The 27265-nt window shown below is 37.8% G+C and overlaps 1 pseudogene across 1 annotated transcript in view; it reads left to right on the plus strand.

Annotated features, from left to right (window-relative positions):
* LOC306853810 (Fanconi anemia group J protein homolog) overlaps window positions 1-19604 on the plus strand; it is a 40193-nt pseudogene extending 20589 nt beyond the window's left edge. Inside the window, exons 10-18 of the transcript in view lie at window positions 3514-3673; window positions 3757-3878; window positions 14095-14206; window positions 15002-15073; window positions 15364-15604; window positions 16801-16807; window positions 17096-17196; window positions 17294-17488; window positions 19515-19604. The product of the transcript in view is annotated as a Fanconi anemia group J protein homolog (transcript). The remainder of the gene's footprint in view (window positions 1-3513; window positions 3674-3756; window positions 3879-14094; window positions 14207-15001; window positions 15074-15363; window positions 15605-16800; window positions 16808-17095; window positions 17197-17293; window positions 17489-19514) is intronic.
* The last annotated feature ends 7661 nt before the right edge of the window (window positions 19605-27265 follow it).

The raw sequence follows: 27265 nt of genomic DNA on the forward strand, positions 1-27265 counted from the left end.
GAATGCACAGAGTTGTGCCTCCCAGTGCCACCTCCCCACAATGTCCCCTCGGAGAACTGCATCCGGTCGACTTAATCTAGCATGGTGACACAAGCTGAGTGATGCATATATTTAGTCAACTAACCACAATTAATTATTCACCTTTTGTTGTGCCTGTGGATGTTCACTAGATAGTCTTCACTCCACTTTGTTTTATCAACAGCTTCTCTAAATGTTAACCCATTCTTCTGCAGACATCGCTGAGATGTGACCCTTGTTTCTTTACTGTCAAGGGCAGGATCATTCACATGTACACCAACAGTTTGATTATTCCCAATAGTTTGAGTAAGGATTTACTGAGATTAAGATGGTTACGGTCATTTGTAGATTTTTAAATCAAAGTGTTTAAATCTTAGCATTCTGTTTAACATGAGACGTTTATGCATCCTAGGATTTTATTTGTTTGTTTGATTATCTTTTTTTGTGCTTTTGATCACTGATGTTAGGACTCCCATTTTATGAAAAATGGCAAAAAATAAGGGTATTTTGTGTGTTGACACAGACAACACTTCTATTGGGTGATTAGATGGCGAATACAAGGGAAGATGGAACATCTGAAGGTCACCTCTTAGTAAATATAATTGACTATGTGAACAATGTGTCTGTTGTTGATCTGTTGCAGATAATACTAGTCTGCCACCGAGTTCTGCAGATATGAGATTCTGGTCTGCTGTAACGGGGCCTTGAATAAGACATGAGAGTGGGTCACTGATGTTTGGTCCCAGCCCTTGGGAGCAGTGTGAGAGACAAAGTGTCAGAAATGGGGCTGCATACACCTCATACACTCATACTGATGGTTAAATGTTGCCTAGTATTTTGTTGTCAAGCATTCTCACACGTCACTGTAATATTATAATTTGTAAATCATTATATTAGCACTTTAAACTTTTTTTTAATCTGAGACTAAGCAGTCATTCTCCAGATGTATACAATGAAATGACAACATGAGGTTAAATGCCTCTTATCATTTGTCGGAGCTTGTTTGGTACTAGTCATGTCGTTTTTGAGCATGCCATCTGTCTGATGGCACTGTCATTGACCTCAGAGAGGGATGGTGTAGGGTCACTTCTGCTATGTTTGTGCACCTGAGCCTCAGCCAAGTGTGCAGATTGACATTTTCATTCTACTGTGTCCTGGTCTAGGCCCTGTGGAAACAGCGCTGCTCTTGTCAGATAATGCCTATGAATTAGGCATGAAGGCCATGTGCTCATCCCATCACCACCACCCCCACAAACTCCCATTCCTTTTCCTTGTCCAAACATCTTAAAACACAAGTGCACACTTGCAGTGGCTAATTTCATTTGGCAACATTGGATGTTGTCCATTTATTCCATTTTGTTTGATAGATCAAATGTGAGGTGTTACGGGTATGCTGATGATAAGATGGATGGATAGTTACTGTATATAGGATAGACACTGGTGATACAATAGATGCAAGTGATACGATAGATAAGATAATATACACTATAGATATAAAAAACAAATTAGTTCACATTAATTTTATATCCATCTTCCTGTGGCCAATTCAATTCAAATTCCATCTCACAAATTAAAAAGGAGCTAATTCTTGAAACTTGAAAAATATGAAGTCTGTAATGAGTCTGTAGAATTGAACAGCTGGTGATAATCTTGAGTTTCTAGCTCACTGCTGACTGGCTCGTCTTCTGGTTTTTCAAACTACGGCTCTAGTCTGTCAAGATGAGGGATGTGGAAAATGTGCCTGTAATGAAATGACTGCATAGAAGCAGACATAGAGTGATGTTTACTCACAGTGTCTGTGAGATAAAAGCATTAGGACCATTACCCTTTCAGCCAAGGGACTCCTGGAGTGGCACTGTATTGTATTTCGCCCGCTTTTATAAGGCCTTACAAATTACAGCTCTGGGAATATAAACAACAAGCTTATACAAGGAGTCTTTGTGCTTGCATGTGTCCCTGTCTTTTAAGGGCCAGCATTTTATTATTAGGTTACGCTCAGGTCATCTTCGGGTTACACTTCAGACCAAGCAGAAATTAATAACGTTGACCCTTAAGGTAAATTCAAAATGCCGAATACACCTTCCAAACCCATCAGTTGTATCCATCGAAGCAAGGCCATCCATGTATCCATTTTTCCTCTTTCTCCTCTTATGAACTCTTCCTCAGAAATCTGAATTTCCACCAAGTACAGGGTGTGTAATGTGCTGTTTTATTCTTTGGGCGTTCTACTGAGAGAGAGCATTAATAATTCACCTTTTATTCATATTGGATTTGAAGCAAATACGGGACAATTGGTTTACTGTGTTTGAAACAGTGACGTTTATGAACTGTTGCATCTTCAGCACAAGTGTCATGTTTTATTTAAGACAAGTGGCTTGTTTGTTCCTATAAGCAAACACAGACCTGATGAAATTGGTGCTTGCTTCACTTCACAGCCACATCAGTGTGTAAAATTGTTTTCATGGTGCAGAAGTCTCAGCCACCTCAGGTGAGATGTAATAGGTGAGATGTCTTCCTTGAAGTGTGGACATGCTTAGGTTTTGTGTCTTCTAAACAACAAAAGTGCAATGATCCTAATACTGAGCCCTGAGGCACTCCTCCTGTCCTTATGTTATTGTTTATCTGAATGAAGCCACAAATTCCTGTAGTCATGTGAAGTTTTTTGCTGATCACAAGCAGAACTTTTGCTTGACCCATCTAACACATTTCCAAGCCAGTGAAGATTTGCTTGGATTGTAAAGGCATGCTTATTGAAGAGGAAAATGCTTACAGCAGAGACAAGAGTTGCTCCCTGTGTGCAAGAGCTTTTAGATCAGTGTTCCCCCTTTGGGAGTCACTGACTTTTGCACTAACAATAGCACCTTAACAGTCATTTTTATTCTGAACTGAGTTTAAACTTGCAGTTTATCTGTCTCAGTAATGGGAACTAGAGAGAAGACAGAAGAGAAAACATCCTGTGTCTTGCTGTGATGTTTCTTCCTCAGGCTTTTAGAGTGCAATGTAATCTGCCTGAGCAGCGTATTCCATTATTCGTTAAAATACTAAAAAGTTCCAAACCAGCAAATTGTTTACAGTTCAAACAGGAGGTCTGTATTTATTAAACTATGAATTACTGGGCAACCCAGGGTTCAGACATTACTCTTCAACTGAGTCTTGCTTTTTATTTTAATGGGATGAATGATGCAGTTTTGAATCAGACATTTGCGTTCCAGAATGGTGTTCATTATGTTTGTTATTAAAAGCATCCCTGTTTACCCTTCTTACTGCTATTATTACTCTACACTAATTACTAATGTGTTGCGTCAGAACAGGAATAAAAATTATGGTGACCCATTGAACTTGCATATTATTATAGACTGAATATTATTTCCTAATAATAACTACTAATTATTATTACTTGTATATTACATACTAAAAATATCAGATTGTCTTGGGGGTCCGTTGCAAATAAAAAATTAATTTAATTATTTATGGTCAATTTTTGTTTTTTATAAGATGTTAGATAAACTGAGGGACCGCTGGATGAACACAGGTCTGTGGGACAAGCTTGAGGAGCGGAAGACTGTCATTACCGAGCCACATGGTGGTGGCAAGGGTGATTTTGATGAGTTGCTGCAGACATACTACGAGGCCATCAGAGGAACAGCAGCCAACAGTGAAAACAGGTTAGTGTTGATTCATTCCAAATACCATGATTAAATGTGTTGGCTGTGTGTTGATTAAGATTTATTTTCCCAGATGGAGCCCTGCTGGTTGCGGTTTGCAGAGGGAAGGTTAGCGACGGCTTAGACTTCACTGATGATAATGCCAGAGCAGTGGTCACTATTGGTATTCCGTTCCCCAATATCAAAGACTTGCAGGTAACGGTCTGCAAAAATCATATGACAATTATAATTGCATATACTGTATTTGGCATGTCTATGAAGTTTCTCGATCTCATGAGCCATGTTCAAATATATTTAAAAAATTTTGATTTAATTAATGGAATTCTGTAATAACATGGCATCATATTTGCATTATTCAGGGTTTCCGTGGGGTCTTAAAAAGTCTTAAATTTAGTTGTATCAAATTTAAGGCCTTAAAAAGTCTTAAATTTTACAAGATGGTCTTAATTGTGATTTCAAGAGGTCTTCAATTTGGAGACGGAAAGACAAGAATTGCGATATGGCTGAATGTGACGATTAAACTTCAAAAGGCTATGATTTCATTAAATAAACATGAGCGCTACAAGTTCATAGTCCGGTGTTGCGCTGTTTTGTGTACTGTCTTTACCGGGAAAACCGATATATTTCAGCCAAACGCGACTAGAGACCTGGATGGATTTTTCAGTCCCGCTCCCGCAAGCTTCTGTCCCGTGCCCGCCTGCTCCCGCAGAAATATATCATATCTGGTCCCGCTCCCGCCCGCAACATTCATATTTTGTCCCGCTCCCGCCCGCATAAAAGTAATCTATATAGATTTTTTTTCTTTACATCGAAGAAATTTACATGAAATGGTTCTGTAACATCTCCTAAGCTCCACAACATCCCAGCGCTCCCAATAAAATATTTGTTATTTAGGCTAAGCATCAACATTCACAAACCACTGTTATTTTTAACAGAAAAGCAAGCATGGGCTGCTGCCAGCATGGTTAGGCATGGCAAAATGTGAGCAGCGCTTCCTTTATTATCAGCTGACATCTCAGTTCATCGCGATCTCATAAAGCTCTGTTATAACACAATGAACATATACACAATGAAGCTTTCTCAAAGTCTACACTTCGTGTATTAAAATGAGACGATTCGTGAGCACGCAATTTCAGCACTGTGGTGAGTCCCCTCTGACTGGCCATTGCATTCCAGAAATCAACAGCTGAGTCTGTGATTGGCTAAACAGTAAATAGAAACCCTGCCTAGCTTACGCATGTTAATCATTTTAATGTTAATATTAGTTGCTCCTTTTGCTTTTGTGCAACAGATAAATACGAATTTATATGTTTTAGACATTTTATGTTTAGATCATTTCTATTTTGCGGAAGTCCCGCGAATAATTTCATTGTCCCGCATCCTGCACACACACAAGTCTCTTCCCGTCCGTGCCCGCACTCGCACATCAAGAGTTGTCCCACGCCTCACCCTGTTGCGTTGGGTCCTGCGGATCCCCTGGGAGTGCAGGTCTCTCAACGCGACACCTGCTGGCAGAGAATGAACCAGTTAACATAGGTTAAACTAGTGCACGTACGAGTTTCACTGCATGATTGAGTCTATTAAAATACATTTAGAATCATCGCATAATTTAAAATATAGGGGCAGAAAATGTATAGCCTATATTTATATAATTTCATATAGTTAATATCACACGAAGAATGCCTTTTTTTTTTTTTTTTCTCCAAAAATCTGCATGATTACAAATGTGACATTGATTTTATGCAACAGTTCAATAAACAAGAAGTTAATATTAAGAGACTTGCGTTTTAGACACCATATTTCCTGTTTTACTCTATTTCTACAACAAAAATAATTCCAAACCAGGGTTCGCTAAATTTCTAAATCCCTGGTAGCCCTTAGGGCAGGTACTCTTCAAAGCATTCTTTATACCAGACCTGTACAGCACACACACAAAAAAGTGTGTAACTTTTAACTTTAATGTGCTATTTATATTTGATTTGACCCTTGATGTAAATAAATGATGTACATTTTAGGTTACCTGAGGTTACACTGCAGTTCAGAAGTTTGGATCAATACATTTTTTTTAAATAAGCTTCTTATGCTCATCAAGGCTGTATCTATTTGATAAAAAAATACTGAGTATTATTTCACAAAATAATATTGTGAAATATTATTGCAATTTAAAATAAATGTTTTCTATTTTAATATACTTTAAAATTTAATTAATTCCTGTGAAGCAAAGCAGTATTTTCAGAGTCACATGATCCTTTAGAAGTCATTCTAATATGCTGATTTTTAATCAATGTTGGAAACAGTTGTACTGCTTTTTTATTTATTTTTTATACTGTATTTTTTGGGACCTGTGATATTTAAAAAAAATAAAAAGTTAAAAAGAACAGTGTTTAGTCAAAATATATTGTAACACAATATATTATATATTGTAACACAAAATGGAGATTTTGTGTTACAATATAAACTATTCAAAAGTTTGGGGTCAGAAATTATTTTCTTTCTTTTTTAAAGATACTTTTAAAAAAAGTTTAAAGAAAGTTAAACTTTATTCAGAAAGGATGTGTTAAATGGATAAAATTGATAGTAAAGACTTCTATTGTTAGAAAATATTTATATTTTGAGTAAACAAATATTAGAAATTGCAATAATATTTCACTATATCACTGTTTTTTTCTGTATTTTTTAAATGAATACGGCCTTGATGAGCAAGAGACTCAAAGTCAAAAACCTGATAAATAATTGACCTCGTTTTTGAGTCTATAATATAATATAATAACATAATATATTATATAACAAACTATTTAAACTGATAGAATAGAATATAAACTGAAGCAAAACTTAAGCTGAGATCTGTAAGTTAAATATAAAAAAAGAAACGTGAACATATGAATTCTTCTATAGCTGTCTAAACATCGTTATGAAGTACAGTTTGTACAATACTCTTGTGTGTGACTTTACATGTTTCAGAGTTTTGTTACCGTTTTTTGCACATCCTCCGCTACTTCAAGCACTTAATCAAGCCACTCTTTTTTAATACATGAGGACGTTTTATTTCATGTCATTGCGTTTGCGTTGTCTCTCGTGTTGAGCGCACCGCAACCATTGAAGTATTCAGTTTCTACAGCGACTCATTTGTTGCATATCCTTCTCTTTCTATGAAACCTGTAAACCGCATTCACCGGTTCTAACTCTGTCGTGACATCAGCTCTGTAGCGGTTTGTTCGAGGATTGCTATTCTTTCCCTTTTACTGGTGGCATTCAATCAAATGGCTTCCCAACTAATTTTTGTGTGTGCGAGGCACATTATTTCTTCTGCGCGGTCGCGGCGGAAGAAGAGCACGGTCGCACGCACGCTCAGCTTAGAGGGAACACTGCCTTTTAGAAAAAATGGCTTAAAGGTAAAAATGCCCATAAAACTTGTTGGAAAAGACTAATTTCTATCACTGCTGTGAACTGACTGATAATGTAGGAAAACGCAGACAAATGTACATAATCATTGCATGAATGTACCAAAGCAATTGCAACTTGTTCAAAAGAATGAGAAACTGCTTTTATCATGCACAAGTTATGCACAAGTGACTAGATGATGTGGAAGTTGAGCAAGTAGTTCTGAGAATTTAATTTATGATCTGAGAAATGCACCAAACCAACTGAGAAAAACTGTAATAATGCATTAGTAAATGTTGAAACGACTTAATTATTCAGATTGTTACCCTGCTGAGGAAAAAAAAAAATCAAAAGGAGTTATTTTAAAGAATGATTTTGTCCCCATAATTAAAGTAAATAGATGCCAAAACATAGCTTGATTTTTGGAGCTCTTTTCTACTGTATGGACATTCTTCAAAATATCTTGTTTTGTGTTGCTGGGAACAAAGAAATGCACAGACATTTTAGGATGACATGAGGGCAAGTACACAATTACAGAATTCTCATTGTTGGGTATATCTCTTCCTTTAACTGGTTTGTCTGTACAATGTTATGTTGGCAAGGTTAATCATGCTGACAACAAACCAGGACACTATCAAGTCGACAGGTAATTAAACAATTCTTCCAGGTATTGCTTTAAAAATATTTTGAACAAAAAGAAACACACCTCACCTGTCCTTGCTTGCTTCACTGGTTATGCATCTTCTTCATGTTGTAGCTGTCTTTGTATCTTGCAGAATGTTTGTTTCTGTTATTTTATCATTTTAGTAAAGCAATAGGCAAACATTTAAAACAAACCTAGCTGACAACAGATGTTAATACAGTCAATTAAACTAGACTAGTCCGTTAGATAAAGTTAGACCAAGAAAGAAAGAAAGAAAAAGGTGAATAATGATAACAAAGGAGATTAAATATTTGTTTCAACGATAAACCTCATCACAAACAAACGAAGGGCGTTATAGTAAGTAGGACTAGTTTAAACATTGTGACGCACAATGTGAATAAATGTGATAAACGTAAACAAGTACTGACCACCTTCGTTTGATTTTAAGCTTGATTAAGTCACTGACGAGCTTTGTCCAATGACAGAAACCAGCACCACGTGAGCAACTAAAGAGCGCGACAGGTATGAAGATGAGATGGATGGAGAACGGCTTGCGTGACGTCACTTCACCTCCAGAGATTTTCTAATTTCTCAAGAAATGAATAAGTTATTGTGTTTCTTTCCACGGCACAAACGAATGACACCTTTTTGGAGCGATTTAGACGATATGGGGTGGGTGGAGTTTTACATAATAGTCCCTAAGAAGTTTTTTTTTTCCATTATATTTAAGAAGGGCTCGGAGATACCAGGTTTGTTTCAGCAGCACAAACGAGCACAAACGAACGGCACCGTTTTGGAGAGATTTGGACTGCATGGGGTGGATAGTGACGTCACTGGCCCGTTTTGTATTTGTTATTTCTGAGGACGGGAAATAGATACAATGTAAATTTGAACGGCACAAACCAGCACAAATTGAGCACAAACGAATGACACCAGTTTTGTGCGATTATAGACGAACTGGGGTGGAGAGTGACGTCACAGTTCCCAAAAATATTTTGTTATATCTAAGGAAGGAAAAGAGGTACAGTGTTTGTTTTAACGGCACAAACCCAGCACAAACGAACTGCGCTGGTTTGGAGCGATTTGGACGGCATGGAGTGGAGAGTGACGTCACACAGTCAAAAAAAGAATGTTTAATATCTCGAACACCGAACCAGCACAAACGCTCGTTTTTGCGGCACAAACGAATGGCATAGTTTTGGTGATTATTTATTTTTATGGGGTGCCAACTTCACGGAGGTGGCCTCCACTGCTTCAGATGCTCACACTCCCTCATTACTTGCACTGTCTCCCAAAACCTTATAACACACCACAGGACAAAAACAAATTGCCAATTAGTTGTGCAAACAATGTCACTAAGCTGTAACTAGACTTAATGGTTATAATATTAGCAAACTGAGGTTAACCTACCAGTTATACCTTCTCATACGGTAACGTTTTTACACGGTTTTTAAAAATATTTTGCTAATGCTTACAAGCTAGCTGCGGTGCTTTACAACAACTTATACACATCTTGTTGTGTCTCATTATTGAAATAATTATGTTCACTGATTTAGTAGTTAGCAAATGTTACTGAAGAAACCACACCAAGTCTCACTAGGTTCTTGCTTCAGCATCCCATGTGGAACTCTTATCGCCGGGAAGATAATCCTCCGGTGTAAAGTGATCGCTAAGTTACACACCACCGCGTTTCTCGAAGCAGATGCATTAGCGAAGTCCCGTCTCTTCACCCACACAAATGCACCGAGGCCCGTAAGAGACCGTCCTATTTCTTGTTAGGAAACCTGTGGACCTGTTGTCCTGACAGGCTGGAGTTAGTGCAACCTCCACAAACACAATAATTTACCATGATGATGATAAATTAAAATAAAAGTAACCACACTGACTCACGACTGCTCAAAGCAGAGCCCGGCAGCCCTTATGTGACGTAATGTGACGCGATGTTGAAAAAAAAAAAGCGGTTTTTGAGACCTGTCAAGGAAACAACATTTTCTAATCCTGCATTAACGGTTCACTAGGTATTTTCATACAAGTTTATATATTCATTTGGATTAATTTTTTTTACCTGCATTATGCACTTTAAAAAATTATTTGCTTTAATTATATAATTTAATTTTAATTATATAATTAGCTGTAGTAAACTACTTTTGCCATGTTGCTGTAGCTTAGCTTGCTACATTTCCCAGGGCTGTAGCTTTAGTGTAGTGAAGCTTCATTTAATGAGGAGTAACTGTTAGTTTAGCTCACTACATTTTCCAAGTAGCTTGCCCAACACTGGAGATTCCTATTAGAGAGTAGCTTTGCTTGGCTCACCTAATCTTTTTATAAACTGATTGAAAACTTTTTCACTTTTCTTCATCCTCATTTCAACCCTGAAGTATCATTTGTCCTCTCATATGTGTTCATGTTTTAAAAAAGTTACTTTGTAGGCAGAACATCAGTTCCCCCCTTGCTGTGATCCGTAAACGAATTCAATAGTGATTGTTCTGTGTTCTGCCTGTCCTTAGCAGATAGACCTGACCTTTAAGCTTCCCCCTCTGTCTACCTTGCTGTCAGAGTATGTTGAAGCTCTCCTAACTGGGTCTGTCACCGTGGGGATATGTACAGATGATTGACACTTCCAAGCTCTTCACCTTAGCGGAAGCTGTTGGCGTGGTTGTACCCTTACCTCTGGGGAAGGCCTTTGATTTTTTTTCACTTCTGCTCCAGTGGAGGCCGATTGAGTTTGCCATTTTGGATGAGTTTTTGGAGGGTTCTGAGGTAGGTTTTAATCATGTGGCTTGTTGCGGACAAGTGATGAGTTGATGTGCCAGAGGGGGTGAGGAGCAAGGAGGCAGGGGTTTCTAGTGCACCTGGCCAACCGTAATGCTTCTCCTTGTCTCAAATGCCACATGAAGTGGTTGACAGCACTCAAATGTGTTTGTTTTCTGCCCTCGATTTCCTCTCAATACATCCCCCATCGTCACAGGTGTTGCTTTGACTCGTTTGCCTAGTGCAGGTTAAAAGATAAAGGATGGTGAAGGAGTTTTGTCTCTTTCTTATCCTAGAGAGTTTGCTGAAACCTTTGCTACTTGTGAAATGAGAATTATTTTTGCTGTTGGGGAATAAGTCTATCTGTAAATAATCTTCAACACATCTTTTTCAGTTTCAGTACTTTTTTTCCAGGATTCCCACAGTGATGAATGCCACTGAAATGTGAAAATAAGTGAAAATGAAAATATGCTTAAGGCTGCATTTATTTGTTTAAATATACAATAAACTCTCATATTGAAAAATATTATTACAGTTTAAAATAACTTTTTCTATTTTGATCTATTTTACAGTGTAATTTATTCCTTTGACAAAGCTTAATTTTCAGCAGCCGTTACTCCAGTCTTCAGTGTCACTGGTGTTTTTGTAACAGTATAAAATTCTTTACTGTCGTTTTTGGTCAGTTAAAGGCATCCTGAATAAAAGTATTAGCTACTTAAAAAAAAAAATCTTGAACCCAAAATTCTGAATAGTAGTATACATTTTTTTACATTTCTGTTAAAATAAAAGTGGTTTGCAAGCCTTACTGATGTTCAATTTGTCATTGAATTGTTCTTTTGAGCAAAACTGGAATTGGTCAAATCAGTTTAATAATAAGTCTGAATCTAAATAATTGTTTAACATTTTTATTCTGTAATCACAAATGACTGGCAAGGTCATGAAAATCCATTGTTGAAAAAGAGTACAAACTCTGTTTTATGCAAGTGTTTTATGCAAGTCCATCTCTTCATGGTTCATACTAGGAAACAACACTTCATTCAACAATTAGCAATTAACAACACAATGTATATATATACTGATAGCCTGCATGTAAGCTTTTGGCTGAGTGCATGGGAGGTGGAGATGACCCCTTGGGATATCTAGGATATGACCCTATTAATGCAAAGGAAAGAGAGAACACTGACACTATTTACTGTCAGAGTGAAGTGGTTACTCTATAAAAAGCCAGTCTGACAAGCACATTAATGTTTGCATCGGCACGCAAAGGGAGCCATCCAGATTTTTTCTGAAAGTGTAAAAATATAAATTTAGTTTTATTATTGTTTGTTTCAAGCTTTCAGAACACATGCTTGAATTCATTGTGACTTGTGGCTTAACTTTCTACTCTAGTCAAAGTAGAGGTCCTGTTGTGTGGATGCCTGTACAGTCTTCCCAGATAGACAGAAAAGCTATTAAAGTGCCTCTGAAATGAGAGTATCGCTTTTATTAGTCTGTTATTGGGAGCAAGATCAAAGGTGAACTTTAAACAGTCTAAGGCATTGTAAGCTGATGGTGCACACATAAAAATAGCCTCTGGTGAACATAAAAACTGGAGGGAACATGTTTTGTTTTGCTAAGAAAAATAATCTGATTTAAAAGGCAGTAAAAGGCCTATTCCAGTTGATGCCGTGTCTCGATGCCTAATGAACAGCTTGTGCGAATCGGTGGAAAGTGTGTTAAATTGTAAAGGTTTGTGTGGAATGTTGTATCTCGTTTCTCTTTGATTTTCCTTTTAATTACGGAGCCAAGGTCTCTTAGTGTGACCCGCTCTGCTGTTTCCTAACACAGACAGACAGCAGGCTACAGCAGGCTAGTGTTCCGCTCTGCTGCAATGCATGCCTCTTGGTCAAATGTCTGTTTTTAAGGATGAACAGGTAAAGAGGTTGAAGCTGATGTGAGAGTGGGTTATCTCCTGACATTTTACGTAATCCCTTCAAGCTTGCGGTTTCTTGCACATTGAGGAGATTTGGCTAGCAGCGAGAATTGGCTTTTTCACATATGCAAGCTGTCATGTCGGATTGAGTGTTGATGTGGTACCGGGAGGTGAAGGGCCTTGATAGTGAAATAGACTCTGATTGGATTTATATGACAGTCCGCCTCAGGGTAGCGGCCTTTAGTTGACGACAGGATTTCTATCCAGATTCTTTTAACCCTACCACTGGGTTACAGATTGAGATGGCGGATACGGTCATGCTGAAGTGTTCGCTCTTCAATTCAGCCCCATGTGTATGTCAACGTGTCCATGTGTTTCTAAAATATTCCTGATTAAGGTGTGTGACAACATCGGGGATGATGCAGAGTTGATGTGTACAAGAGACAAGCCTTACCTGCGACGGTCATGCCCTCATACAGGTTGTGGCTTCTGAAAACACAGTACCTGTCACAAATAGTTAAGGCTTTCGCCGTCCTGTCCCATCTGATGGGATTTGAACTTTTCACTTGTCAATTCAAAAAGGTTAGCGTTAAAAGCGTGAGGGCAGTGGGTGAAAATTGATGGATACCTCCCTGGCATTTTTATGGCAAAGCAGATGCCTATTGTCTGGTGGCCTCTTTCTTCCGCCTCTTTGCAAGGGATCAGCGGGTGTGGGCAGGCGAGTATGAAAGCACTTCAGGCCCAGGGTGTCATCTTCAGGGGAGCTTTGCCCTCTGCAGATCAACGCTCGCCAGTCCTACCTCATGCCAGTGTTAATCTAATTAGTTCTATGTGAGCGGAACGATGGTGGTGCAGCTGCCCCACTCCCAGGTGTTTCCTATTGGGTCTTCTGAAGAATTAAGAATGAGTTGGTGTCTTCTTTGACCATTTAGAATGGAATCTTTATTTGAACGAGCAAAATTCTGTCAGTTTACTGTCATTTTAGACTTGTAAGCCTTTTGTGTTTCACAGAAGAAAGTAGGTCCAAGTTGAGCAGAATGGCTTAGGATTGGCTCATAAATTGCCTAAACCAGCAACTTTCCAGTTAGAAGACCTGTAAATTTACCACAATACAGTGCTTAACCAATGATATACTGTTTTTTTTTATTTTGCTCAGGCATGGAATCTGTTCATCAAAAGTTTAAAATGGTGTTCTCCAGGCCTATAAATGAACAGAATAGAGAAAGTCTTACAAAAGTCAGCATAATTACTGTGCATGCATAGAGTACCATTAAAAGATTTGAGTTCGTAAGATTTTGTTTTTAAAAGGATTCTCTTATGCATGCCAAGACTTAATTTATTTGATCAAAAATGTAGTAAAATCAATATTGTGAGATATTATAATAACAGTTTTTTATTTTAATTTATTTTATGATGTAATTTATTCCTGTGATGGCAAAGCTGTTTTCAGCAGACATTACTCCAGTCTCCTCAGTGTCACATGATCCTTCAGAAATTAATCTACAATTTTTGAACAGTAGTCTATATAATCATGCAGCTTATGCTCTTCCAGTGATCACAAATGTAAAAAATATATATATATATATATATATTATTTATTTATTTATTTTTTCCAAAAGGTGTGAGAACATTTTTATTTTACTCCTACCATCTCCTGAAATTCTATGTTTAATGTTTTTATAGGGGCTATTTTGGTCCAAGTCATAGTTTCTTTTGCATTGCAGGTTGAACTGAAGATGAAATACAATGACAAGCATGCCAAGTCACGAGGGCTTCTGCCTGGTGGGCGCTGGTACGAGATTCAAGCATATCGGGCACTAAACCAGCACTCGGAAGGTCAGAGCCATATGAATTGTACACCTGGTATTTATGCATATGTATTACTCTGACATGGTAATATTTAAAAAAATTTTAAAGGGTTAGTTCACCCAAAAATTAAAACTGTCATTAATTACTCACCCTCATGTTGTTCCAAACCTGTAAGACCTCCGGTCATCTTCGGTACACAAATTAAGATATTTTTGATGGAATCTGAGAGCTCTCAGACCCTCCATAGACAACAAGGGTCCTTACAAGATCAAGTTCCAGAAACGTAGCAAGGAGATCGGTAAAGTAATCCATGTGACATCAGGGGTTCAACCGTAACTTTACGAAGCTACGAGAATACTTTTTGTATTTGTAAAGAAAAAAGACTTTATTCAAATACATCTCCTCCGCGTCACCCTAGCGCCATTTTGGGGAATATCCACTGAACACAAACAGCATATGCTCTTCTGTGTCAGCTGCGCCACACGGAAACGTTGTTTTTTTTTTTTTTTGCACACAAAAAGTATTCTCGTAGCTTCGTAAAATTACGTTTGAACCCCTGATGTCACATGGATTATTTTACCGATATCCTTGCTACGTTTCTGGAACTTGATCTTGTAAGGACCCTTGTTGTCTATGGAGGGTCTGAGTGCTCTCAGATTCCATCAAAAATATCTTAATTTGTGTTCCGAAGATGAACGGAGGCCTTATGAGTTTGGAACAACATGAGGGTAATGAGAGTAATTAATGACAGAATTTTCATTTTTGGGTGAACTATCCCTTTAAGACCAATTTGGTTTAATGATATGTTTGCTGTGCTCATAGGTGCATACGACGTAGAAATGACTGGGGGGCACTTATACTGGTTGATGACGAACCCGAACAAATGCATCATAGGTAAATTACTAATGGTCTAAAAGTGCGAAAAACGATTGTCACCCAGCTGTAGTTCCATTTCTGTATCACTAGATGGAGATAATGACCCACCGCAGGGGTTTTGACTGTGGGCTGCGGCCAGATAATGTGTACATAAGGTCTTGCTCTTTTACATGTAACAGTGATAGGTTGAAAACATTCATTACTTGAAAATCTACACGTATTGACAGTACTGTGGTAGAGTGTTATGAAAATAGTGGTCAAGTAGAGTGGTTAAATGTTTGTCAAACGCTGCTGTCCTCTTCTCTCAGGCCTGTCTAAGTGGGTGCGTCAGCTAGTGAGGCACCATGACACCTTCACTGGCGCCATGCAGTCCCTGGAGTCCCTTTCTCAAGGCCAGCGGGGGGCAGTAGAGACCTTCAAAGAGACACAATCTCAGGCTGCCCCTCAACACCCCAGCCCCTCCACTGTTACCTCACCTCCTCCTGAGATAATCGCCCCCCCCTCAAGCCATTTGACCCTCAGCCTGCACCGCCGAACCTACATACCGAGGTACGTCGGCCAACTCTGAGAGCAGGTCTTCTGAATCAGGTATATGGGAAAAAAATAATTGTATTTGTTTAACATTCTCATTTGCGTCCTGAAGGAAGTGTATTTGGTGATGATGGATAACTGTTGGGCCAACGGTTTCCTGCTTCACTCCATTAAAGGCCTGTAACTTCCATGCAGTTCTTTTATTTCTGTCTTTTAAAATGAATCCTTTTTGGATTACTTACATCTTACTCTTCATGTTGTTTAAAGGAAAAGTTCACAGAAAAATTTAAAAATCATTTATCATTTTATTGATGTTGAACCAAAAAGGAGAAACAAGACTGTATTGTTTGACAAGAATGACTTTGATTATAACTGCAGTCATTTTTTATTTTTTATTTCAGTATCTTATTATTATGATATTAATATTATTATTTATTCATTTATTTTTTTTTAATTTTGGAGCTTGACAGCCCAAACAGTGCTCTTCACGTTTGGGGTCAGTAAGATTTTTTAAGACATTGCTATTTTTATTTAGCAAGGATGCATTATATTAATCAAAAGAGAAAGAAAGGACATTTATAATATTACATAAATAATACATTTCAATAACTTTCGATTTCAAATGTATGCTAGTCTTTTGAACATTATATTCATGAAAGATTACTGATAATCTTGAAAATTTGTTGTTTCCACAAGCATATTAAGCTGCACAGCTGTTTTCAACATTACTAATAAGAAATGTTTCTTACACACCAAATTAAAATGTGATGTGACATTTAAGATTGGAGTTGTAGCTGATGATCAGTTTTGTCATCAAATAAATGCAGCTTTAATGAGGATAAGAGATAAGATTTTACCAACCCTAAACTTTTAATAACTACTCTACTTTGTGTTAACAAGTGACCAGTACATTCGTCAAGATTTCTCCTTTACTAAAGAAAACTAAGTTAGTCAAATAGTTTTAAACCAATGTGAGGGTGAGTAAGCAATGACAAAATGTATTTTTGGGTCAGCTATTTCTTTAACATTGTAGGCGCCTTTATGTAAAAACCGTGTGGTAAGTGAGCGTGTGTTTATGTGGCATGTACATGTATGCGTGTGTGCTGTACACGCTCTTCACTTCTCATTGCCCCTGACTGACTGAACAGCATTGGGATGAGCAGATGTCTGACTGTTGCTTTTAATGAAATCTCTTTGACCTTTGTTTGTGGTAGATTGAGCGTGAGTATTTGCATACACTTGAGAACAAATCAGGGACTCCACTCATTCAGACATAAAAACCATATTGTAGACCCAAACCTAAAGCCCCATACACAATTATCATAGAGACCCTGTGCTCCACCACTTAATCAAAGCTAACACTCAAACATGTTTTGTCTGACGGACAATGCAGGCTGTATTGTTTTAACCAAAGATTCTGCTTTGAGGTGTACATTTGAGCTGGTGTACACACCCAAGAGTTTTGTATAATTGTCACTCAGATGTCTTTGTGTCTGTCTGTTTGAACAGGTGACCAAAGAATATCCAGCATCCATCTGAACCAACCAGAGAACGCAATGTCCAAAGAACACCATGGCCTACAAGCCACCTCTTCACCTCCACTCCAGTCAGTAACCAATTCAAGACTCCTGTTTTTCAATCTGAGCCAGATGCGAGTTCAGTGATCAACAAGCAAGTTCAGCATGAAGTATTCCTGTGGCACCAAAGCACCAAATAAATGGTGTTCCTGACCTAAATAACAGTACAGTTGAACCTCAACTTGACGAGGAGGAGAAGGAAGAGACTACTGAGGTGGAGAAATCTTCTAAAGTCAGCCATCCTCTCGCTAATAGCACAGCCAGTGTTCTTTTAGAGGACCTCTTTGGTTCAGAGGAAGGAAAGAGAACATTGTCTGAAGACCTTGTGAGCAGCGCTGTCCCAGACAACACATTGTTACAGGGTAGTACAGAGCAGACAGATTTAAACTGCAGGACAGATATTGGTTCACAAAATGGCGCCAACAGTAGTCGGTTACGTAGACTCTCCAGATGTAGGCAGAAAAGGCCCAGCACATCAGCAGAATCAGGTAAACTCATCAACTATTTTAAACACGTGCCCCCAACATCAGTCATCAATTGTAATGATGCACAGTGGGCTCACCGTGCATCATTACAATTGATGACTGATGATGTTTAGCTTTGTGTTTGATGAGGAAAGAAAAGAGCGAATGTAAGTCTATTGTGTCTTATTTAGTGTAATAATGAACATTTTAATCATACCCCCAAAAATCAACATACGGCCGCTGATCTGTCTTTAATATGCTTCTGAGAATGTGTTTATAAGAATTATTAAAATAAGTGACAAGCACATCCTCCTTTCTGCGACGTCTTGACCGGGTTGATTTTAATGAGATGCGCTGTACTGTGGGGGCTAAAAACTGGAAGGAGGTGTGGGTAGGGGTTTACATGGCTGATTGCACTCGGCTGAGAGGTTCTGCGTTTTTATTCAGAAATTACAGCCCAGTAAAGTTTTATTTGTGTGAACTCTGAATGTAAACGGGGGGCAGCTGTGTAGTGCTGGGGGACAGGGCTGCTTCTTTCTGTCTCGCTCTCACTAAAAGCTCTAAGAAATTAAATAGCAGTGCATCCAACCAGGCTAATTCTATAGTAAAGTATTTTTAATAAAGTGGTAATTAAAATGTTAATGATGTTAATTGTAATAACAGCTATTATTAGTAATATTATGACTTATAAAAATATAATGTAAAAATACATAATTAATTGTTTATTTTAATTAATTAAATAGTGTTTCATTAAAATGTTAATACTATTATTGTTTTATTTTTGGTGTTTTTAATGCGTGTTCAGGGCTTCGGTATTGTTACGCTTTCCTCTCTCCTTTTGTTTACATTACTGCAACAAAGAACAACAAAGCTATTATTATTATTATTAAAATTAGAATTATTCTGTTTAATGAAATAAATGGCTTATTTTATTATTTCATTTTAAGGCATGTTCAGGTCTTTATACTTAGTCATTTTGACCACTCTTGTGTTTGAAAAATCTAACAGAATGTTTTTTTATTTTTTTCCCCTCTCTCTTTGTGTCCATGGCCTTAAAATAAAATAAAAAATTTATTAAACATTTAGAAAATTTGTCAGTAACCAATTGTACAAGAATGTCTATTACTATGTCTATTACTAGAAACTAGAAAAAGGCATCTTAGTATTTGAATTCATAAATATGACAGTATGAGGTTACAGTGTTTGTTCCACATCTAAAGGATAATGTTTTTTAGATAATATTTTTGTAAGGTGTTGTTACTGGCAGCAATATTCGAATAGGCTGACTGCGATAAGAATAAAAAAGGACTATAAATTATGTTATTACTCACATTACGTTCCAAGGATCATATTAAATTACCTTTTTTTTTTCCTTTCCTGAGACTTTGCAGAGGGGGGAAGCTCTAGCAAATTAACCGCCATTAGCCTGACAAGATTTGTCTCGTTAGAGGGGCTTAAACGGCAACACCGTTAATGTGGGAGCAAAGGAAGAAATTTTATTAAAGCTCATCCCTCTTCATCTGCCCTGTGCAAAGGCAGCCAGTTCGTAATTGTAATTGCATGGCGGGCTGAGACCGGACCATTAGTATCAATCTGAATGAGGATGCTAAAGGCTAAGGCTTGAGAATATGTGTAGTTCAAGACATCATAATAAGCTGTCTGCAGCCATGCATAACTGCAAAACAGTTGGACCCTGCCCCAGCTAGCCATTTATTAAACTAATACATTTAATTGAATTAGTCTAATTCACCCCTTGTCTCTCCACATTCAGTTAAAGGTTTTTAAAAAAATAAAAAATAAGAGCAGAGCTGTACAAGAAAGCTCTTTCCACAGTTTTAAGCATTATTCTATTCAGGCATTATGATTTTCTCAATGCTCATTCTGAAGGTGCATGTGCTTGAATTCAGCAGGTCAAAGTTCAGACGCAAGCATCAGGGAGAGAGTGCCAGAGAAGTCCCAAGCTCCACTCAAATCTAGTTCAAGGCCTCCAACTTTGCTAAAATTAGACCTAAACCAGAAAGTGAAAGGCCATATCCTGAATAGAAAGGAAAGAGAGCAGACACAAAGAGGTAACCAGCAAAAATTTGGGAAGCGGAGGCGCCATCTGCAGAGAGGTTAAAAAGGGAGAGAAGAACTAGTGGAACTGGCACTTGTATAACATTTGAACCTTCGCACCGGTACTAAAAGACAGATTAGAGACTCAAACAGGTAGGAATATCTCCTTAAATATCCTTAAAATCAATGTACTAAGACATCTTAGTATTTAGTATTTATTTTTATGATCCAATAAACAGGTATCAAAGTTCACAGATCATATTCGAGGAAGAACAGACTCCCAAAGAGGCTTAAAATGGCATCTGAGGGCAGACATTCCCAAACGCAGAGGTTAGCCAAGTGTTGTCAGTATGCAGTGGATGCTCAGAGGTTGAATTTTCCTTTTGTGACATGGAGCCTTTCTCTTCCAGCGGTTGTCCAGTCAATCTGCCTTTTGTGATTGAATTTGAACTGAGTCCTTAACCAAGGTAAGTGAGACTAGGGTTTGGCTATTGTCAAAACATACCACTCCACAGTTCCCTAATGCTCTGTGCTCACCAAAACAGTATTTGATCAATTTTTAACATGATCAAAGTTTGTTCAGAGCATTTTTTTTTCTCTTATACTCACCAAGGCATTTATTTGCCTTTGACTTTTTTTATATATATTTAAAAATAATTTTTGAAAAGTAGGCTACATCTTGTAAACTGTTTGCTTTAGTCTGACAAGACCACATTCAAGTGCGTTACACCCTTAATGTGACATTGGGGTGTGGTCTTTGCTCCTGCCTATGCAAACCGTCACTATCCGCTGTATCCGGTGTAGATCAGTGCAGTCGTATTCACCTGACAGAAAGGCAAACGGGCCATGATGATGCATTTTGACCCTTCAAGGTCTTTCAGACTTTTTTGGCAAACTTACAGTATTTAGGCCTGTTGAATATTTCTATGCGTCACATAATTAATTAACAGTTATTTAATTATTTTATTTCCAAATTAAGAAATTGCGGTTTGTATTGTATTAACTTCATATTTGTGGTAGAACAATATACCAGTTTTATTTACCCTTGTAAGATTAAATTCTTTGTGATGAGGTTCTATGTCACTAAGGGAAAAGCCTGAACAAACATGACCTCTGAAACATTAGCTTGTCTTTTTGCTGTTTGTGCTGGTCTGCTGACACCCAGTCAATGTTAGGCCAGCACTTACTTCTGTGGTTATATTAGGTGAGAGCGCATCGATGAATGCGCACAGTCCGTTTCTTTGTTTCTCATGTTTTTGGGCACCCTGTACACAAATATCTGCCATGTTCGTGTACGACACCATATGGAACGAATTCTTCAAACTGGGGGGAAAACAATCTTTATTGATTGGAAGTCCTTGAGCTTTAATTAAATCAATAAGAACCAGACAGGTACTTAGACAAGAGAAAGAAGCCATAAGGAACTTGAAAAACACAATGAAGGTGTAATAAAATGGGTTTTTTGTTGTTGTTGTTTGTTTATATTTCACAAATTAAAAACGCTGTAATGTCCAGTCTATTAGAGATCCATATCCAATATTGTATAAATCAGTTTATCATTCCATGAAATATTGATCAAAATCATACAAGAAGGGCTTATTGGTTTGTTTGTATTAGGCTATTATAGGCTGCACCCCTACCTGAATGAACAGAAGTTTATTGATCCACAAAGTCTGCAGTGGTTGAGTAGTCATCATAACTTTTCAGTGCATCTGGTGTGTCTGGACTCAGATGACCCATTAACTGAGGACAACGTCTTATGTCAAAACACTTTTATTTGCACTACCGTGTTTCTCTCAGATCCCTCTCGGGGCACAAGGAGCGAGGAGACGCAGAGATTCAAAGTAATCCTTTATTGAAATCAAGACGAGGAGCTTGGGGAGAGACAAACATAAATGACGTTCAGACCGGACACAGAGGCAGGGAAACACAGGGCTTATGAACATGGGGAAATCACAGAGGAAGAACAGGAACAGGTACGGACTAAATCAAACGGGGCTTGGGACTAATTAACTAATGATCATAGGGAGCGAGGACAGGAACAGGAAGGCAAAATAGAGACACGAGAGGAGGGGAAAACAAGACACAGGACTGACAGTTACACTGTAAAAAAAAAAATTGAGCCAACTTAGAATTTTAAGGCAACCAGCTTCAGCAGATTTTTGAGTTCTCTCAACTTATTTTGTAGGAGATTCTCAACTTTTTGTTGTATAAACTTAAAATGACAAGTTGAGAAAACTCAAAAATCTGCTGAAGCTGGTTACCTTAAAATTCTAAGTTGGCTCATTTTTTTTTTTTTTACAGTGTAGGTAGTTTAGGGTTAGTAAGGTTTTTGTTGTTGTTAAGATCCAAATTAAATTGATCAAAAGTGTAAAGATATTTTACTAAATGTTCCTCTGAACGTCCCTGAAAAATATATATTACAGTTTCTACAAAATTTTTATTTTCAACATTGATAATAAGAAATGTTTCTTGAGAACCAAATCAGCATATTAGAATGATTTTTCAAGGATCATGTGACACTGAAGACTGAATAATGGCTGCTGAAAATTCAGATTTGCCATCTCAGGAAGAATGTTTAAAAATTTAGGGGGGGGGAAGAAAAATACAATAGAAAAAATTGTAATTGTAAACTGTTTTTACTGGGTTTTTTGAGCAACTAAATACAGCCTTAGCGAGCATAAGAGGCTTAATCATAAAGGCACCAAACTTTTGAACAGTAGTGGGTTTTTTTGTTTGTTTGTTTTTTAAGTAGAACAATTCATTAGAATTCATGTCGATACTCTTCAGCCAATTATTGAAATTTTATAGATGATTATAAAAGGCTAATATTAAAATTCTGTTCTATTTTGTCAACAAAAATGTTTAAATACTACGTCAATTTAGCCATCACAACAAAAAAACAATTTGATGAGCACCAAAGAAAGCATGGGCTGAAACGTCTGCTCTCTGCTCTGTTTTTAATACACTTTGCACTTTTGCATATGAAAAATAAAAAACAAAATTTTCGGTTGACCTTTTTTGGTCTGTTTGAATTTTTCAGTGTATGGACTAATTCAGCTACCTATTGGACTAAAAACGTTCTTCTTTTTGTTCTACACACCTGAGAACTTTTTGTTTGTTTTGAGCGCGCACAATTCCTGCTTGATATAACTTTTTTTTTTTTATTATTCCAAACTGAAATAAATTTGTGTCGCCAAATATATTGTTGATGCTGTTTCTGTTAAACTGTAAAAATATGTTTTAAAATGCTAATTTTGCTTGTTTAATATAAGGAAAAGATGCTACACGTGGATAATGTCCTGTAGCCATCTTTATTACAGCCCATCACCTGCTTTAAACTTTTGCTGCAGTCGGCTCTCGTCACCCTCCAGTCCTAGGCTGACCCTGACAAATCCTCCACCCCTCCGGCCTGACCTCCATTTGGGTGTGTAGCATGGGGCCGACACGCTCCCCAGAGGTGTCATCTCATCATTCGCACGGCCACCATAGCACCATGTTAATCACATCTCCCATTGGTGTGGAATGGAGGTTTCATCTGCTGTCCAGCCCTGCAATCCCTGCTTTTGTGATACCGATGGCCCCCCTTCTTGGCCTTTTGTCTTTGCCTCGGAGCAGAGCTCGACAGCTCTAAAAAGTGTTAGCCTCAGCCGTTACCTCTCAACGCTGTCCAAACTTCAATTCATAATGGGTGAGGATGTTGAGGGAACATTAAATAATTGGCCATTATTCCCAGCCTGTAGGGAGCTTGGCGCACATGGTGTAGTTTGGTGGTTGTTAATGTGGAGAAAGAAGGTTGAAAGACTCTGACCCCATTACGGAGGTTAACGTTATATTTGTAATTAAACTGGATTGTTTTGTCTCATGAGAGGAAATTATCACGCTTCACTGAGTATAAAATGTGATCATTCAGAGCAGAGCTTTTCACTTCACTGCTTTTTTAGATGAAACAAAAGAAAAAATTGCTTCATTTATTTGTCAAATAACTAAGCCTTTTTCATATTCTGTATTTTAATAATTTTTTAATCACTTTTGAATATCTTGGTGGGGCTTTAGGAATTTGTTATTGACCTTAAGTTCATGTATTTAGATTTATGGGGATGTTTTGTATGTCACAGCACCTTTTGTATGTTAAGTTACAGAATCCAAGTTATCTGTACAAGATTTGTTTTTAACCATACATCTTTGACTCCCACCTTGACCCGTTGACTTGGATATGAAAAGGTAAACACAACGAACAGGACATGTACTCAGGTTTTACACTATATCTGAGGACACATGTCCCGGAGGCATCACGTTGCATGACAAAGGAAGCTGTTGGCCAGAAGCTGTCATAGCATTGTTAGGGCCGGTGGGTGGGGTGATGTTGTAACTGCTTGTGTTTTGGGTTTGGGTGCTTTAACTAGGAGTGGTTTGTGGACAGGTGGTTGCCTAGTCACTGAATGTTTGTTGCTGCAGCAACAGTCTGCACCAGTCTTGATAAATCCTTCTTTTTTTTTTTTTTTTTTCAAAGGGGTATGCGACTAGGCAGGTGAGGCGTAATCTATAATGTAATGGATAGCTAATCCTCATTTTGGTTAATCTGTCTGTCATGTTACCGTCTTGTGCTGGCTTGGATGCCAGTTTTTACAGCCTAGAATCCGAATAAAAACCCTTATGGGCTGAAGAGTGTCTGTTAGAGGTTTAGACCTATAATCTCTGGCAATAATTGGCTCAGGAGCAGACAACAGCATTAAGGAACACACAAAGAATAAGTCTGATATGCCACTTGTGTTTGGTCTTTAAAACTATAACAGTTTAAATTATTGTAAATGGTTGGTTTAAGTGTAAGCAAGACATATATTGTATAACAGTTTATGTAATTTTCGAGTCTGGGAGTATGAAGGCGCTGTTGGCTGATTTTGATCATCTTAGTTCCTAAACATCTCCCCCTCAATCTGTCTGCAGACAGCTGTCAAATCTTGGCTTGGGTTATAGTTTTGGAGGCCCTTGAACAATAAACCCGGATTTCTTTCAGAGGTTTATTCAGAATTAGACGCTTAATCTGACTTAACAATTTGATAAGTAGATTGATCTGAGTATAGACATTCTTGGTTGTGGTTCATCCTCTGTTGTTTACTTTGAGCCTTTAATACATTTTTTTTTTTTTTTCGGATCTGAAATCTGTTAAATCATAGAGGCCACTTGTCATTTAGATGATTAAATTTAACCTTTTGTGTTATATCTTAATTATAAAGTCATAATTTCTTGCTAAAAGGTGATTTAAAAAAAAATTGTGGCACGTGTAAATTTTTATTCCCCAAGAAATTATTTCCAGCACATATTTACAAAACTTATACATGTATTTGCTGTATCTGAAGATTTAGCCACTAACAAATGGCACTTTCATGTAGTTTTAAGTACTTAAGTGGCCATCAGTTCAATCAATTAAACTCTTATTTGGTAACTCCCTACTGTCATTTCCATTTGGTAGGAAATTGATTTCTTAATTATAAGAGAGAAATCATGTGTTATTTGTTAATTAATACAGTTAAACATTGCAGTTGACACACATCAGTGAATCAATAAAATTGACTTTTTAATAGAGATGCTGATGGACCTTATATTGAACCAGGCAGCGTACTTCTGTCTTTGGGGGGGACTTTATCCCACCTCGATCTGGACTGCAGCCTGTCAGTGTTTCAGAGTTATGTTTTTAAACTTTTACTTTTATTTCATCTCCAGTTACCATGTTTTCAACACTTTTGGATCTAGCTGCTTCCAATAGTCAGACACACCATGGCTTAGATTGATCAGAGTCTTATTTGAATTCTTTCTGTGTGATTCAGGTAAGAGCATTGTCTGGTATAGAGCCACAGACAACAGCAAATCAGCCAGACAATGGATAACAGCCTCTCATTGTCTTGTTCTTCTGTGGTATTGCTGCACTGCTTAAATATTACCTTACATTCCCCTTGTTTTGTGAGCTAGATGCCTATAAAGTTGTCTGATTCCACCATGTGTTTTTGATTTCACTGTAGGCTGGGTGAAAGGCTTGTAAAGTTCACTTCTCTGGGAGAACTGTCTCCTCGATGCTGATCATAGCGAGGATTACTTGAGCTATGTGCCTTGGCGGTCTTCATGCCATGCTATAAGCTCCAGCGCTGGCTCCTATTGGAGGAGAGAGCACTCCTTCCTGCCCATGGTGCTAAATAACCATGGTCTTGAGGGTCTGTCTCCTGCTCACCAAAGAATGTCAAGGGGCTAAATGTAAGGTTAAATGTAAATCAGCGACTATGGGCCTTGTTGGTAGACGTTCCATGCTGTTAGTGATTTGCTGCCATCTAAATGCTGCAGACAAGCTATTTTGTCTGATATCAATACAGATCATAAATTTAATACACGGCCCATTTATTTCTTATATTGCCCTGCATATGTGTACATGTTTATCTTTGTTTGGACTTTGTTCAAAAAAGATACTGATCCTATGGTTTGTCTTATTCGTATGACAGTGCTTTTTTGCTGGCATTTTTTAGTGTAAGTTAGATATGTACTGTTCTGTTAGTTTCTAGAGTGCAGTTAGACACACACATCTTTTCCGACTTATAATTACTACTCGATCACACTCTACAATAATATTTTAAACATTAGCATTAGTTAATGCCATAATGTGAAATGACAATGAACAGTATTTTACAGATTTTTACTAATCTTTGTTAATGTTAATTTCTGTATTAATGCATTTTTGACGTTTCAAGTGGTGTATTATGAGCATGGATTTGCAAAGAACACCTGTATGTTTATAAGTTATCTTTAAACTAATAAATGTTGTATTAATAAATTATACTCAGTTACCAGATAAAAAAATGTTGTTCCATAAAAATCTTAATTACATTGCCAGAGTCGCTCCCTAATGGTGCCCACATATGCAAGGCTTTTTTTTATTCTTAAATATGCAATCTGCCAGAGCACCATTACTAAGTAAACAGTAAGCATGTTCTTAACAAGTCGATAGCGATTTCATCAGAGAAGCCAATCAATCGTCTACTGTTAAATCCAGCTGCCAGCCCCCAGAATGATGGATGCTACATCTGTTTGTAAAGGTTTGTGTGGAAAAAAAAAATCTCCAGGCTGTGAGAGAATGCCCAGCTCCTCCTCTCTCTGGTTAAGTGTCAGAGCTTGCAAATGAGTGAAGGAAACCTAAGTGAAAATTGAATGCTTTAGAAGTGTGTACGCGCACCCATGAGCGCATTTGTGTGCCTCTCTAGAATGTAGGTGGTCTGTGGTTGTGTAAATATTGGAAGCTCTGAGACACAGTGTGTCAAAACACGCACGGCTTCAAGTGCCACGCTAATGAATGGGGGCCACATGTGGAGTGCAATGGCGGTTTGTTTAAGCAAATGAACTCTGCTGACAGACATCTGCCCTAATGTGCTGGCAGAGACAGCTCCGATGCAGGATTTATACACAGACACATACTAAGACGCACCCTTCCCCTTCGTGCCTCTGTGTCGATAGGCGACTTCAGAGGCCTTTCAAAGTGGCAGCCGAACAGCAGAGGCACTCTATGTGCTGACAGACAGAGTGTGTAAGAGACAGAGGGT

The sequence above is a fragment of the Barbus barbus genome (genome assembly GCF_936440315.1).
Source record: "Barbus barbus genome assembly, chromosome: 34".
NCBI classification, from domain to species: domain Eukaryota; kingdom Metazoa; phylum Chordata; class Actinopteri; order Cypriniformes; family Cyprinidae; genus Barbus; species Barbus barbus.